The sequence below is a fragment of the Diabrotica undecimpunctata genome, chromosome 1 (genome assembly GCF_040954645.1).
Source record: "Diabrotica undecimpunctata isolate CICGRU chromosome 1, icDiaUnde3, whole genome shotgun sequence".
NCBI lineage: Eukaryota > Metazoa > Arthropoda > Insecta > Coleoptera > Chrysomelidae > Diabrotica > Diabrotica undecimpunctata.
This window is the reverse complement of record NC_092803.1, coordinates 128,811,488-128,828,677: the sequence shown is the minus strand read 5'-3', so window position 1 is coordinate 128,828,677 and position 17,190 is coordinate 128,811,488. Positions and strand designations below refer to the sequence as shown.

Genomic DNA, 17,190 nt, shown 5'->3' with positions numbered 1-17,190 from the left:
AATATTGAAAAAACTATTTTTTTGCCTATAAAACGTTTCTTGTACATTTTAAAGACAAATAATTTAAATAAATAATTGATGGATTCGACCGTTACTTGATGGAAATTCATTTAATGTAACAATAAAACACTGAAAACTTTGTTTTCAAAACTTCCACAAAATTTATTTTAAATTCTTATCACTACAGCTGTTTCGGCTGATTGCCTTTCTCAAGTGATCTGTTTTTGGCATGGGTTTACACTTTATAGTCTCTAATGAAATAGGTTGAGGAGGGGAGAACTGTTTGTCTCAAGCTGGTCATTCAGAATTATATCTGTGTTTTTTAATTTGTTGATTTCTATAGATTCTAACAAAGATAGCTTAAGGCCTTTATTTTGAATGTGTAGAATTTTAAATTCGTCATTAAAAGAATGATTATGATCTAGAAGGTGAAGTGCGTATGTAGAATCTGTTTTTCTATTATTGAAAGCCCTTTTATGTTCTGCTATTCGTTTATTAAAATTTCTACCTGTTTGACCAATGTAATTTTTTGGGCAGTCGCCACATTTAAGTTTGTACACACCACTGTGTAAGTGTTTTTTATGTTGGCTCTTGTTGTTTTTAATATATTTGCCTAGGTTGGTATTTGTTCTGAAAGTTGGTGTTATTCCTTTCTTTTTTATGTGTTTGGCTATTTTTGTTGATATTTTGCCTGTATATGTGATCGAGCAGAAGGTACTGGGTTTTTTCTCTGGTGGTGGAAATACTAAGTGCAGGGCTTTCTTGTGTAGTTTTTGATTTAACATTTTATTAATTGTTTGTTCGTTGTATCCATTGTTTACTGCTATTTGCTTAATGATATTTAATTCTGTCTCAAAATTGTATTTTGACATAGGAATTGCTGTTAATCTATGTAACATACTATGATAGGCTGCTAGTTTATGTTGTGTGGGATGGGATGATAAATTGTGAATAGTCGTGTCAGTATGGGTAGGTTTATGAAATATGAAGAAGTCATGTTTGTTTTTAAGTCTGATAATTTTTAAATCTAAAAAATTTATGGATTGATTTTGTTCTGTTTCTATTGTAAATTCAATATGACTATGAAGAGAATTAATATACGATAAAAATTGGTTGAGTTGCCTGTTAGTTCCTGTGAAACATACCAGTACGTCATCTAAGTATTTCCACCAATATAAAAACTGTTTGAATATGGGATGTTTTGAAATCTTTGTCTCTAGATGATCCATAAAAATATCTGATAGCAATGGGCTTAGAGGATTGCCCATTATAAGTCCTGCACTGTTATTTGTATATAATTCATTATTAAATTCAAAGTAGTCCTGGTTTATGCAAACTTCAAGAAGATGTAAAATTTCAGATGTAATGATTGGATTTGTACTATTTTGGTCTAAAAGGTTTTTTACTAGAATAAAAGTTTCTGTAGGAGGGATACTAGGAAAAAGATTTTTTACGTCAAATGAAATTAATCTGGAGTTGTTAGATAACTGAAAATGTTGTATGTTATTAACTAGTTCTATTGTATTTTTTATGGTAAATTTAGGTGAAAATTTAGTGTGTTCTGAAATAATCTCTAAAAGTTTTTTTGAAAGTTTATATGACGGAGCTGTATAAAAAGACACTACAGGTCTTATTGGGTGATCCGGTTTGTGTAGTTTAATGAAAGAGTATAATATAGGAGGCTGTGGGTTCATGATACTGAGGTATTTCTGTTCTATTGGATTTACTATTGATTTTTGAATTTTCTAACGCTAGTTTAATTTGTTTTTGATACTTTTCTGTTGGATCTTTGTGTAACGTTTCAATGTTTTGATTATTTAAAAATTCTATTGTTTTGTTATTATATTCTATTTTATCTATAGCAATAGTAGTGTTACCTTTGTCTGCTTTTGTAAACACTATGTTGTTTTCTATTGATTTATTTTTAATTTTACTGGCAGTAGATGAAATAAAAACAGAAGAATACAACATTGCAGTAGGAACTATACTGTTCTCATCCAAAATGTTAAACGGAAGAATATGCATCTACCTTTCAAGCATACAAGTCGTATATGATTTTCAAAGTGAACATGGTGATGTTAAAATTGGAGAACATACAATCAAAGCACGTAAACTAATTACACCCGCTAATAGATTAGTTTTATCCAACGTATGTCTATCTATACCCCATGACATAATCGAACAGACTTTAATCAATATTGTTTTAAATTATTGTCTCCAATTTTCTTCCTTGCTAAAATACAAGACCCGCAATACAGTCATGTATATAGTTTTCGAAGGCAAGTTTACTTTGCACCTACAGACAATTTTACTGTACTCGACTCCGTCCTAATTGATTTTAAAAATATTTCGTACCGAATTTTTTTTTCCGATAAACTAACTTGTTACAAATACCACCAAGTTTCCTCGGACTTTACCTCAAATCCCTCTTATCTACAAAACACTCAAAAGCCTCAAACGGAGGAAAATGTTCTTCCACAAAGACCATCCACTAGCTCCAAACAAAATCAAATTACACATGTAAATGACGAATCTCGGAAAGAAATGGATGCTCAAGTCAGCACTGATACAGATAATAAACCTAAGCGATCTTACTCGGAAGTGTCATCCCCAACTTGCTCCACTCCTACAAAACTATACCAACAGAATTCACGAAACCAAAACCAATGCAAGTTAAACAGAAGAAAAAAATTATCAAATTAGACAAATCCCTTTAGAAACTACTAATATTGAGTCGTTATTACTACCAGTCAAACAAATAATCCAGGATGCATCACCACCATGTACTAAATTACACCCAATTTCTAGCATTATTAGAAGACGTTCACGGTTCTTTCACCCCAGTAGAACTGGCCCTAGAATACACACAGGATATACACAAGTTGGGAGAGATTATGCTAACTGAAATATATTACATATTCAACGAAAGAGCAATTAACCCTCATCCGGACACTTATATTCTCTGACGTAGTAGGACAGATAGTGTCCGTCGGACACACGGTAACAATATTATGGTATTTCATGTTATAATTAATACAATATGTATCAATTCTTTTGAATTTTTGTTTTAGCTAATAAAGTTATAATATACAGTAAAATAAACCAAGATTTTAAAATTCAGGATGACACCTCTAAAGATACTGACGCATCACAGAAAAATACTCCTTCCAACAATAATTAAAAAAAATATACCAGATAAAGAGCTTCTAGAAATTCCTCATTATGACATTCAAAACACCATCAAAGAATTTTCAATGAGAATATGGCTCGAAAGATGGAAAAAACTTGACGACAACAAACTACAACGCATCAACCCAAATTTGTCACCAAAAGGGATAATGCCAGAAAAAGGACGAGATCAAGTCTACAACACCGCTTGAGAATAGGACATATCAGGTTAACCCACCAGTACCTAATAAAGAAAGAACAACAAAAACTGTGCTGTTTGTGATATTCCTCTGACAATCGAACACATTATTGTTAGTTGCCCACTCTATCACCTCGAACGACTTCAAAGTGATTTACCAAGTGATCTGAAAAGTGCTCTGAACTATAGTAAATGTGATAAAGTGACTAAGTTTCTAAAAGTAACTAAATTGTACAATCTAATATAAAAATAGACTTAAGTTCTCAATTGTAATTAGTTGTTATAAGCAACCATCTGATTTTATGTACAACTCTTCCCCGCCAATAACCGTGCATGGTTGACGCGGTTTACTTAATAAAAAAAATCATTAAAAATTACAAACACAAGCACAAATTTATCACTTACTGGGGACACTGTTACCACTACCACATGCAGATCATAAATTTTTTGCAAATTTATTTTATTCAGAGAATTCAGATGCGGAGGTTGATAATCGCTGTGCTCACAATTCAACAGTGAAGACAACCATTGTTTAAGAATTACAAATGTTTCTTCATCAGAAAACATTTTAAAAACATGTTCAAAATAGCATTGGATCGGATGCCATTCGACAGCCAACCAGTTCTCACACAATCTATTGGGTGAAAATTGCATAGAATATGTAACGTTTGTCACTTTCTAAATATAATTTAAAAATCAATAGTGTTTTATAATCTTTAATAATTAGACAATCCAAATTAACAAATAAATTTAAATTTCATATATTATATGTTAAAGGGTGGTATGCTTAGAACGAAAGATTTATAGCTGCCCTATGAGAAAAAGAGACTTCACTTCTACTTGATTTCATGCAGACAGTTAAACTAGGATGGCAGATTAACTTTTTGTGGCGAAAGGTTTTTTAAGAATTTATTTTAATTTAAGAAAATATATTAAGTTTGCAGAACATTTATGTCATGTATATTTATTAGCAGTAAAAGAATGTATTTTGGTTTGGTTTTTTTCTTGGTGAAGTCCATACGTAACCAGTAAGACAAAATTTTAATATTTAATAAGCAGCCAGTTTGAAATCTCCTTATATAAATCTCCTAATCTCCTAACATAAAATCCATACAACACCTGAAAATTAAAATGTTTTATTATATCATGCTTTTTGCTCTTTTCATCGAAAATCTATTAGTTTCCTATTCATTGAATTTATATGTTTCATGCCGAAACTCAGATACGTGTTTAAATTTATTTAAGGTCTCAGCAAATTTAACAAACCATTAACGTTTTTATTTGACTAAATTAATTTTTTGTCTAAACCTTTAACTTAATACAAGTTTAAAAATCTTGGGGTTTTTCATTTTCTTACTCTTTTCTTTCATCCATAACAAAAACAGAAAATAATCCGAACTATATTATTTTAGCCATCTCACAATATCAATAATATCTACAGACTGGAAGTCTAAAGTCACATGAAAAGATTAGAAGTCACAGGTGACTAAAATCTAGGAGACTAAAAAATTCAGTTTTATAGGTTTATCTTTTTTGGGTTTTCATTCACAAGGATTTTGGGATTCAATTCAATAGTTAAGATTGGAATAGTTTAACTCCTCCAATGCCGTACATACCAGAGGCTTGAAATCGGTCGTTGCACTTCAACCAGATTATTTGTTTGGGAAATATTACTCTTTATTTTTGATAAGTTTTTATATTTGAAATTTTGGTAACTAACTTATCCTTAAAGGCAATAATATTCTTTTTAATAATAATTAACTAATTACACCTAATAATTATTTACTTTCTTCTTCCCATGGCGCCGTCTCATTTTGAAGGTTGGCGATCCAAATGGCAATTGTAGTTTTGGAAACTGCTGCGCGAAAGATTTCTGCGGATGAGCGGTCGAACCATCGCATCAGGTCTTTCAGCCACGAGTTCTGGCGTCTTCCTACTGATCTTTTGCCCTGTACTTCTCCTTCTAGTATAACATGTAGTAATTCGTATCTTTCGCCTGTCAACACATGACCCAAGTATTGCATTTTCCTCTCTTTGTTTATTCTTAGTAATTCTTTTTTTTACACATGCGACGAAGTACCTTAACATTAGTAAATCTTTGTACCCATGGAATTCTCAACATTCGTGTGTATATATACATCTTAAAGGCATCTATTCTTTTTTCTATTTCAGAGTACATTGTCCAACTTTCACAGCCATACAGTAAGACAGAAAAACGTAACATCTGATCGTTCGGATTCTAAGCTGCAGTCTAAAGCCTGATCTTGTAAAAAACATTTTCATGCTTATGAATGCTTTCCTTGCTTGTTCGATTTGTGATAGGATTTCTTTTTTTGAATTACACTGACTATTGATATTTGCTTCTAAATATTTTATGGAATTTACCTGTTCTATTATTTGACCCTTGGCATACACATGTACGTTTATTGGTGTCTTTGAAAATACTAAAGTTTTAATTTTGGAAACGTTTAGATGTAAACCAAACATTTCGCTGTGGTGAACTACCGCATATATTATATTTTGTAGTTTTTGTGCCTTGCTTGCTATTAAGACGGTATCATCAGCATATCAGATGTTGTCTATGCTTATTCCATTAATCTTAATTCCGAATTGGACCTCGTCTAATGCTTCTCTGAATATAGACTCCGAATACAAATTAAAAGTAGCAATGATAAGACACAACCCTGTCTTACTCCTCGTCGGATTTGTATATCTTTGGATGTTGTGCTCTATTTAAATTGTTGCCGTTTGGTGCCAGTACAGTTCTGAGATAATTCGCAAGTCTTGTTCGTCAACTCCAGTTGTTCTCAGAATTTCGATCATCTTTTGATGGATAACGCAGTCAAATGCTTTTCGATATTCAATAAAACATGCATATACATCTAATTTATCTAATCTATTTACATTACATTTAACTATTTATAAATAGTTGCTGTACTACCCCATGTAATATCTCGATTGTCAAGTATTTGTGTACACATATAACTAGAGAGTTATTAATTTTTTTCTTTTTACCTAACAAATAGATAGACCTTTGGCATTTATCTCGACAGGATAATGTCAACTTAACTTAACTTCCTTAGATATTTTATTTGAAAGCCGAAGTGCAGAAATACTCTTAAAGTAAGACTCGGTAAGCTAACTTAGTACGCGAGTAAATTACCTTTTTTTAAATAAATAGTATGTACTTTTCTTATTATTCAATTTAGTATTAGGGTAAACATATTAGTTGACAGGGTAATTGTTTTATTTTCTAGTGAGGTATTCTACAAACTCTGCATAATAGGTGAAGGATAATATAGGTTAAGTTATTTGTAAATTGTATATTTTCAATAACAAGCTGTACTTTCTATAACATCTTGTAAGCAATATATGTTTTATTAGTATCATTTTTTCATCTTATTTTTATAAATTGATTAAAGCAACTATTACAGCACTCTAATTTACTTTAAGAAATAACCTTGATACTTCCCTGGAGCCCATAATTTTCTTTTTAGTTCGTTCCTTATTTTAGTATTTTTTTCTTGCTTACTTATTATTGATTCTATTAGTTTTTCATATTTATTTTTAGATAACTGTCTTTTAGGAGCATACAAATTGGCCGAATCTTTCTTGAGTTTAATTGGTCATCCTCTGGCATAGCCTACTAGCTAGGCTGTATTAAGCCTCACCATCTTGTATTGTGAGCACATCTGTCTTATTTGTGTTACATTGGCCACTACATCCGCCAACCCCCTATTCTTGTTAACTTGGTGCTTACCACAAAATCCTATCTTTACAATTTTTGTTACAAATACAGTTGTAAAGTTTGACGAATTCGGCAGCGACCTCTATCGTTATTATTTGCAATAAGAAACAACTGTCGGTCAAATAGCCAAGCAGACCAAGCAGCTGAATCTCATTTACTTCACTGTGAATGGTCTAGCGGACGGTGGTTCAGGGCCTGGCTAGAAAACAAAAAGGCTATCATAGTAGTTTTGACTGAAATATACAGGTGTGTCGGATTGCTATGTATGAACAGTAGGGCAAAAGAAAAGGTTTTGCGGCTCGGTGTTACTTCTGAATAGATCCCTATCAAGCGAATGGACATGCTTATATAGACCAGATTAATAAACTAGAAAAATAAGAAGACAAAACTTGAGGCATCGTTATGTATTATCAACGTTTTTTTAAAATAATACTTACAGCAGATCTTAGACTATAAAATTTGTCCAAGCAACAAAATTCTCATATTTATCCGACTAAGACGAAGGCAGAAAGGAAATATAATTGATTCTGACGGAAACATCATCTTGGACCAACAGAGTAAAATAAGACCGTGGAAAGAATATCTAGAAAAACTATATGAAGACCAAAGAGATAACACTTTTGAGCTAGAAGAAGAGGTAAATGATGGACCAAAAATATTACAACAGGAAGTTTATTCCGTAATAACACAGTTAAAGGATGGCAAAGCGGCAGGCCTTGATAATATACAAGCAGAACTACTTAAACTAATGGAAAACGAATCAATAGCAATAATCACAAAGATATTCAACAACATATACAACTCTGGAGAAATATCAACAGAATGGCTGAAATCTGAGTTTATTGCACTTCCAAAAAACCAGGAGCCAAAAAATGCGAAGATTACCGTACTATAAGCCTCACGAGTTATCTTCTAAAATTGTTCCTAAAGATATTCATATGAGAATCTGCTGACAGACAAATACTGTTGGTACTAGAGAGGCTTTGTTCTCAGTACAAGTATTATTCCAGAGATGCAGAGACGTCAACTGCGACGTATACGCATGTCTGGTTTATTGTGAGAAAGCATTTGATCGAGTACAGTACGCCAAGATGATGCAAATACTAAAAGAAACAGGAATTAATAACCACAATCTAAAAATAATTAGAAATCTTTACTGGAATCTCAGAGATGAGGCAAGGCTGTATTTTGTCTCCTCTTATCTTCAATCTGTACTCTGAAAGAATATTTTTCGAAGCTTTGCACGAAACTGAAATAGGTATTCTAGTAAATGGTTACCGGCTTAACAATATCAGATATGCAGATGACACCATAGTATTTGCGGACAACTTAGAAGACCTACAAGTTCTTATGAACAAAATCACGTATTACAGTCAACAATATGGACTCAATATAAACGTTAAGAAGACAAAGCTTATGATAATTAGAAAGAAAAGAATAACCGAAGGTCAACTCTATGTCAACCAATCCCCTGTAGAAAGAGTGACGCACTACAACTACCTAGGCACCATAATAAATGAAAAATCGACCAACAACCAGGAGATTAGAGCACGCATCGGAAAAGCTAAATCCACCTTCAATTGGATGGGGGCCTTCTTCAAGAGTCACAACCTCTCTCTTGATACAAAAGAAGAATGCTGCGATGCTACGTCTTCTCTGTCCTTTTTTATGATGTTGAATCGTGGACCTTGAACGAAGATATGTGCAGAAAACTGGAAGCATTTGAGATGTGGCTATATCGGAGATTGCTTAAGATCCCGTGGACTAACCAAGTCACAAATGAGGAGCTCCTCAGAAGAACAAATAAGAACCGAGAGGTACCAATAACCATAAAATCTCAAAAGTTACAGTTCTTAGGACATATTATGCGAAATGAATCCAGATATGCTCTCCTTCAAGCCATCCTGCAAAGAAAAATATTTGGAAAACGAGGTCCAGGAAGAAGAAGAACATCTTGGTAAAAAAACCTCAGAATATGGTTCAATATAACATTTGAGCAGATTTTCCGTCCTTCTGCAAATAAGATAAAGATTGCCATGATGATCGCCAACATTCGTAACGGGTAGGCACATCAAGAAGAAAAAGATCTAAAAAATCATTTACAATATTTACCACGTACGCCCCTAAGGGGCATTAAGTTCAGAATTTTAAAATAATATCTGTTTTATCTTGATTAACTTAGTTATAAACTTTTTTAATGAAACCCAACAAAATCAAAAACTTTATAATTGAAATACTAAAATGTTATTTATATTCGGTAGAAGTTAATTTAATTTTTAATAAAACTACAAAATACACACGTTGATTGTTATATTTGTATACATTTAATTGTGTCAATTTAACACTCGAAGTATATGTATGTCTGTGACATGCATTTAAAACTTTAAGGAAGTTCTGGTCATGGCATTTGCTAAATCGGCGCAAAAGTGCTCTAACCGCGCTGCTAATAACAAGAGGATTAAAGGATATATTGATTATAGTGTGAGAAATTTGCTCATATAATATACAGTACAAATAGTATTGTACTAACCAGTTTATCTGCGAAATATCAATTTTACTATCTCTTATTGGAATAATATTGAATTGGAATGTATAATCTATATTGATTTTTTCTCAAGGTGTAAAATAAACTTTAATGTTTTTTTGTAGTATAATAATATCTATGATATAAGCCACAAACTGTATTAATGGTAAAATAATATGTACATACAATATGAATATGTAACTAGAATAAAATATACACTTACACAAGAGAATTTTCAGGTCGCAGTGTCGAACAATTTTCGAAGCCAATCGTACCTCTTGAAAGCTAGAATTAAATACAATAATCATTATTCAGTCCATTAAAAAAATTTAAAATTTTGTTGTTTAGTTATAAGGGGATATCTCCGTTCACAGTTACAATAAACAATATAAATTTGTATGAAACTAAATTTGTTAAAATTATTTGTAAAAAATATTGTTAACATTAATTAACGTTAATTAATTTGAATCTAAAATATCTTCCTAACTTTTAAGAGCTGTTGCAAAAATATTAAGATGGTTGTGAAATTGCTTTCTTGTGGCCTATCTAAGTTAAATTTTCTGTTTATATAGGTTTAATTACAATTAAAATCTATAGACTATAGATGTAGAGATGTGAATTTTAATATTTATGCATGCTTTATTGATTACCATAAAACGTTTGATACAGTAAACACGACAAGCTGCTGGAGATATTAACAAATATTGAAATAATCACCTATGATCTAAGAATTGTCAGCAATCTTTACTGAAATCAAACATCGTCTATCCGTATAGAGGCAGGAAAATCCAATGATATCAAAATTAAACGTGGAGTCCGACAGGGAAATATATTATCACCTTTGCTGTTTAACATATACATTATTCAGGAAATCATTCAGGACCATCAGACACATACCATAAACTCACTTCACAAACATAAGACCATAAACTACTGATAGCAAAAATAGGCCTTAATTGGAAACATAACAAGACCTCTCTACAGAAGAACTGATGAACACTATAAGAGAAAAACAATACAATATAGAACTACTCCAAGAAGAATCAATAAGAGAACTATATCAAAAACGTCTAGACTAAATATTAATAGAATTTAGATACTGCAACATCGAAGAAATATTCGAGCATATAAATTCGAGTATAAAACAAGCAGCATTCGAAGCTCTAGCAGAAAAAGAACATATAACAAATAAACAGCACTATTAGGAAATAAATGAACCAAAAAAAGAACAATTGAAGAAAAAAAGCAACTATACAGAAAATGGCTGACTACAAACAACGATGACGTTTATAAAGAATATAAAGAAAAAGATAGAGAAGTGAAAAAACAAATAACACAACAAAAGAATGAAGAATAGGAAAGAACCTGCTTAACCCTCGAGCGGGCGCGCCCGTGTATTTTGTACACGTCCAATAGAAAAAGTCGTCTAAAAATAGAAGTGTCGTCAATCTGGCGATATCGTCGCGTCTATTCGTCCAGTAGAGATCTGTCGTTCGAATAGTTAAGTAATATTTTTTGTTTTGTTGAGTTTTGTGAGAATTCTGAGAAATACGAGAGTGTGACGGTTTTGTGTACATAATACACGGCGCGCCTTCTAGTGTAAGTATTTTATCCATTCATTATTTTACTTTATAAAAAGTTGTAATTCGAAATTAAAGTCAAATTAACTTTAGTTTTACTTTATTTTAGGTTGAACAGGATATTGTAACATAATTGAGAAGGAATACAACGGCTACGCTGAGAGAATATCATGTAAGAGTTTAGTTGCATTGTTATATTATTTGTGTGTTACTTTTTTTTTATTTTTGCAGGGCTAGAAAAAAATTTTTAACTGAGGCTGAGTTATATAAAATTCTTAATGAAGACCCAGAAATAGAAACTAGTGAAATAGAATATTCCGATGAATCTGAGACAGATGAAGAAATAATACACCATGATGACCACAATTCTGAATCTGAACAAGAACAGAATGACCACGACAGAGCCAGTAACTTTGAGGATAATACTGCAGTAAGTACGACTGCTTTCGAATATTTTTAAGGTAAAGATAAAAAAACTGCATGGCGTAAGACTCCGCTGCCGTCGCAATCAAAAATTAAAACGAAAAAATATTATCAAAATACTTCCAGACCTCAGAACTTTCAGCTTTTGAAAAAATTATAGATTCTGATATATTAGAGAACATCGTACAATTTACTAATTTGTACATTGATAGTAAAAAAGAATCTGTTCAATATAAAAGAGAACGAGATATGAAACATACTTCAAAAAGTGAAATAATGGCGTTACTGGGAGTGCTTTACCTCCTATTCACTAAAAAGGCTAACCATACTAACGCACTTAAACTTTGGACATCTGATGGAACAGGTATAGAAATTCTTAGAGCTGTAATGAGTTACAAAAGATTTTTATTTTTGTTACGTTCAATGCGCTTTGATGACAAAACCACAAGACATGAACGGAAAATATATGACAAACTTGCACCAATTAGAAAAATATTGGACGCATTTGTTAGTAACTATAAAAATTCCTATAATTTTGGTGAATTTGTTACAATAGACGAAAAACTAGAGGGATTCAGAGGACGTTGTAGTTTCATCCAGTATTTACCAAATAAACCAGCAAAATAAGGTATCAAGCTGTTCATTTTGGGCGATGCACAAACTTACTTTGTTGTAAATTTAGAGGTTTATTGTGGACGGCAACCTGAGGGGCCTTATGCTGTATCAAACTCTCCCAGTGATATTGTAGATAGGCTTATTGATTATATAAAAGGTTTAAATTTTTACCTTTAGTGATTTTAGTTGATTTTCATATTTGTGAATTAATTGATATTTAGATGTAATTTCATTAATCGCTAATTTTGTACTTAACTTTTTGCTTAATTCAAAGATATTGTGATGGCCCTCCATGCCACGTCCTACAAACTTCTGTATTGTTAAAATTGCCTAGTTAATGACCCGAGGTTGAAGCCCCAAATGTATGCAATTCAACAAGAATATTCTGCGATGTTTATCATTTGCTAGTTTTCGGTTTATGTTTACGCATGTCTTGAGATTTTTTACAGCTAACTCACGAAAATTATGTTTAATGGTGGTAAAGAAACACATAACTGGAAAGAAAATGAACTTTTTAATCACAGCTGATTTTAAGTTAGATTTTTTAAAGTGTCCTGTGATAATATTATTGTTATTTATCCCTTAAACAAATGTTTGTTTTTTAAGCAATTGTAACTTTAAATTGTATCATCTGATCAATGTTATTTAAAATTAGAATTAAATAATTCAAAAAACACGTAGTTTCAGCAACGTTTCCAAAACACGTTGCTGAATTAAGCCTATTAAGAACCTACGCGTGCTTTAAACTCATATTAAAGAAAACCGCTACATCATTTAATTATTTTTTAATTAAAAATCTCGACAATTTAAACTTTTTCGTTTAATATAAACGCTGGGCGTTTATCCCAGTTAATTTGATTGATATTAAAAAATGACACAATTTCCTCTAAGCATGATGAAAGATAATCTGTTTGTATCCTTACTGCTTTATAAATTAAGACTTACTTAGTGTACAGCAGAAGGGCGGTATCTGCGGAGAGTCTAAGATTCTTTCTTATACAAACAAACAATGAGAACTTGAAGGATATATCTCACGCCTTATGATCTTTTTGTTTTACGCCCTTTCGTAGACACACTGCTTCTTTAAACTCTTAACTCTGATGGCTTTTAGTCCCCTTGGAAATTAAAATGTTCTTTTCCATTATGCTCTCGTGAAAGGGCCAGGCACGTTTTCCATTAATTCGACCTTTTCTACATTTCCGCTCTTGTTTAGTTCCTTCGTAACGTAATAATTGTGTGAAGAACTTTAACATAACCGTTAAGGATCTAGGGGCGTGCATAGTGGACTCCAGACTCCTCGTTAATTTTGGGGAAGTAGATCTACGGTGGCAATATTTTTAACGCTATGGCCCGTACACAAAGTTCGAGATGCGATAAAACCGTTACATAAAAAACTAAATAGTAGAAACATTACTATATTTAATAAGTTAGGTCACGAACGACATAATTGTAAACCAAATTTAAATATTTAAATTTTTTTGATTTACCTATATAAGGACGTTTAAATGTAAAACCAAAAAATTAGCAGCACAACTAAAACAGGCTAAAATACCTGAAGCGACTTGAAAAAGTAAAGGTATACGAGATGGACAAAATGAACAGATTAATAATGGAAACAAAACAATTAACAAATATATATTCGCATGGACATAAAATGTAAGAGGAACTTACGAAAAAGGAAAATTAAAAACTTTTTGATCGATCAATTTTCAAAGCTAAAACTTAAGAAAAAACTTTTTTAAATATTATATTTTATTGTACAATTAGCTAAAAAGGCAGACTAAAAAAAAACACCAATTTGTAACACTAATTTTTAATTAAAAAAAATATTCGACGAATAGCATACGATTTTTTCAAAATTCGTCACTTTGTTTTTCAAAACTGACCATAGTAAATTGTTTCATAAACAGAAATCGAAATATCTAAACCGAGCTGAGACATCATGAGCTGAAACTAAAATTTTATTATTTTAATTATAAAATTAAAGTGTTCTTTTAAGAACAAATATTATAAACAAATTTTTGGCATTCCTATAGAAGCTAGTATATCCCCAATTCTGGCTACATATGTAATGGACGGTCTGTTGTATATTATTCTTCAGGTTGTTCCTATTATTAAAAAGTATGTTGATGACATTATTATGAGACTAAGTTCTTAGACATTTTCAATAGCTATGATCAGCACATTCAATTTACTCTTGAAAAAGAGGACCAAAACTAATCTGTTTCTTTTCTTGACACAATGTTCACTAGAGAACTGGATAACATCATTAAAATTAATTGGTGCAGAAAAAAGTGTAACTCTGGAAGATACTTCAACTACCATTTTTACCACAAGTCAAGCATGAAAGATATTCTCGTGAAACAAATGATCACAAGAGTTTGTAAACTGGCTGACCTTGTTTTTAGGAAGAAGAATTTTAACATCCTTTTACAATTGTTCCTAGATAATTCTTACCTCAAATCCTTACTTAGGAAAATCATCTACAACACATCCTCTATTATACTTAACACACAAGAGAACAATGTCCAAAAGACAAGTGCCGTAAGAGCTAGCTCTGATTCCCATTCACTGAATAACAATATACCTAAAATCTCTTTTGTATCACTTCCATTTATTAAGGATGTCATTCCCAAATTGACCAGAATTTTTGCTCAATACTTACCACATGTAAAAATTGCTTAAAAACGCACTCTAGTTATGGGATCTTTGTACAAATCATAGAAAGACAAAGTACCAAACTCAGATACAAGTGATGTTATATACAATCTTAGTTGTTTAGGATGTGGAGGTTCTTATATAAACTAAAAAGTTTCCAGCCGTTTGCCTCTTCACAAGAGTAACATTAGGTTATACCCTGATAGATGTTCCCTAGCCACACATGCTAACACAACATGACACTCATTTAATTTTCTGAATGTAAAAATCCTATTCACGGAGAGTAATTATTTAAAAAGATTGTTTTTGAGATAGCATTCATTTTTTAAGATAAAGAAACCATTAATAAAAAGACAGATACAAACAATTTAAGCAACTTAAACTTATTATTGTTAACTTTAGATTACTACAAATCTGTTAATACAAGTAATTCATCATCAATAACATAAGTTTTATTATATATTATGTCTTCTCCCTCTTCCTCTTTTAATATAGACATGACTGGTTTTCAATGGGCCTCCAGTAAGTTGTCGTTTCATAGTTTTCGTGGTCTTTATACCGATCGACTTTTCATTAGGAAACCGTCTCTTGCCGTATTTACATCTCTATTTGTTGTCATTCGGATTATATGAGCGTTCCATTTTACTCTTATATTTCTTACCCAGTTCTTGATGTTCCCCAACTTGCATCTACGATACATTATGTGATATATAATATCCCTTCTACTTCATAAAATCGGTCTTTTTGCTTCTTCTTTTTCAGAAAATCCAGTGCCTATCAGGTATACTATTTAAACTTTGCATAATTGTAACCATTTTAAGACTAACACCCAACGTTCTGTCGTTTTAAGTTGATTATTATGAATTCACAACTAATTGTTTTGTTTCTGATTAAGTATGTTTGATATGATCACATTTTTTGTGATAATTTTATAACATAAATTTACTTAAATGTATGCCTGTAACAGTTTTTTTAAATTTGTGTTTTGTGCAAAAACTATTTTTAAAACAAACAGTTTTTGGATAGTTTTCGCTATTATTTTTAGGAACCAAATGAGTTGTCTATTCAATTTTTTTAACATCATGAAAACTAACCTTAATTAGTGTAAGATACAAAATAATTTTTATTCTGTAATTTCTACTAATTTTGTTTATTGTAGCACCCGGATGATACAAATAAAATGTATTCGCAATCCACGCTTTATTCGCCAAATCCTTTTTTCTGATGAAGCAATCTTCTGTTTACATGGAACAGTAAATCGACAAAACTGCAGATATTGGATATCCCCAAGATCTCCAGATCTTACATCACTTGATTTTTGCTATGTGGTTACTTAAAAATAAAAATCATCGAGCGACTACAAAATTTAGAAGATTTAAAAAATACAAGTATATTGGAAATTCGTAATATGTATTATATTATATGTAGTATAAACTCCAGAAATGATCCATAACGTTCAAGATGATCCTCGATTCAATTACTGTTAAGAGGAAGGTGGGAGGCAATTTGAACATTTAATTATTTAAGCCAAAAAAATTGTAATAAGTCACATAAGCATATTTTCAGTTTTTCTATCTGCAATAAACTGTATGGACAAAATAATGATTTATTATTATGAGCTCAAACACAATCGGGCAACTCCCCTATTTCTTATGTCTTTGACTAGCGATCTTTGACACAGCTAACATCACGGTTAAGAATTGTAAGAGAAGATTCAACAATTCAAGCGGCAATATCTAACACTCCGTCAATATTTAAGAATAAATTTTGTTTTTTACCAGTATTGTAATTAAATTAGTTTCAATAAAGTGATTTTGATTAAATTCAATACTGTGCATTATATCGGTGTCTTCATTGTATTTTGTACATTTAAAAAAATTTAAGAATAGAGAATTGGATAACTGTTTATATGATATAGCACACGACCCCTATTCTTATAAAAAAAATATTCGATTACGTCATCACTCCGTCATGGATGACGTCACTAGTATGATATATAATATGTCACAAAAATATAATTTAAAAATGAAAATTGACCAGTTTCGCGATTATTAATAAATAATGTATAACAATAAAATGTCCACTGTCTGTGATAGTTTTGCTATATGTGACGTTATGAAAGAGTTTTCTAAGAATGCAAATTTTAAGTTATTTAATAGGGTTTTAATTACAAACTGTATAAATAGTGTATTTATTTTATTTTTTAACAATCTAAGCTCTTACCATAAATTAACAACAATTATTGAGTTAGTTATGTAGCTATTTCTAGTAATTA

The 17,190-nt window shown here is 31.3% G+C and overlaps 1 protein-coding gene across 1 annotated transcript in view; it reads right to left on the bottom strand.

Annotated features, from left to right (window-relative positions):
• Positions 1–17,190, bottom strand: part of SPR (G protein-coupled sex peptide receptor) — a 1,160,093-nt gene that overhangs the window by 1,000,716 nt on the left and 142,187 nt on the right. Inside the window, exon 2 of the mRNA XM_072519558.1 lies at positions 9,863–9,924. The gene's annotated coding sequence lies outside the window, so the exon portion shown is untranslated. The remainder of the gene's footprint in view (positions 1–9,862; positions 9,925–17,190) is intronic.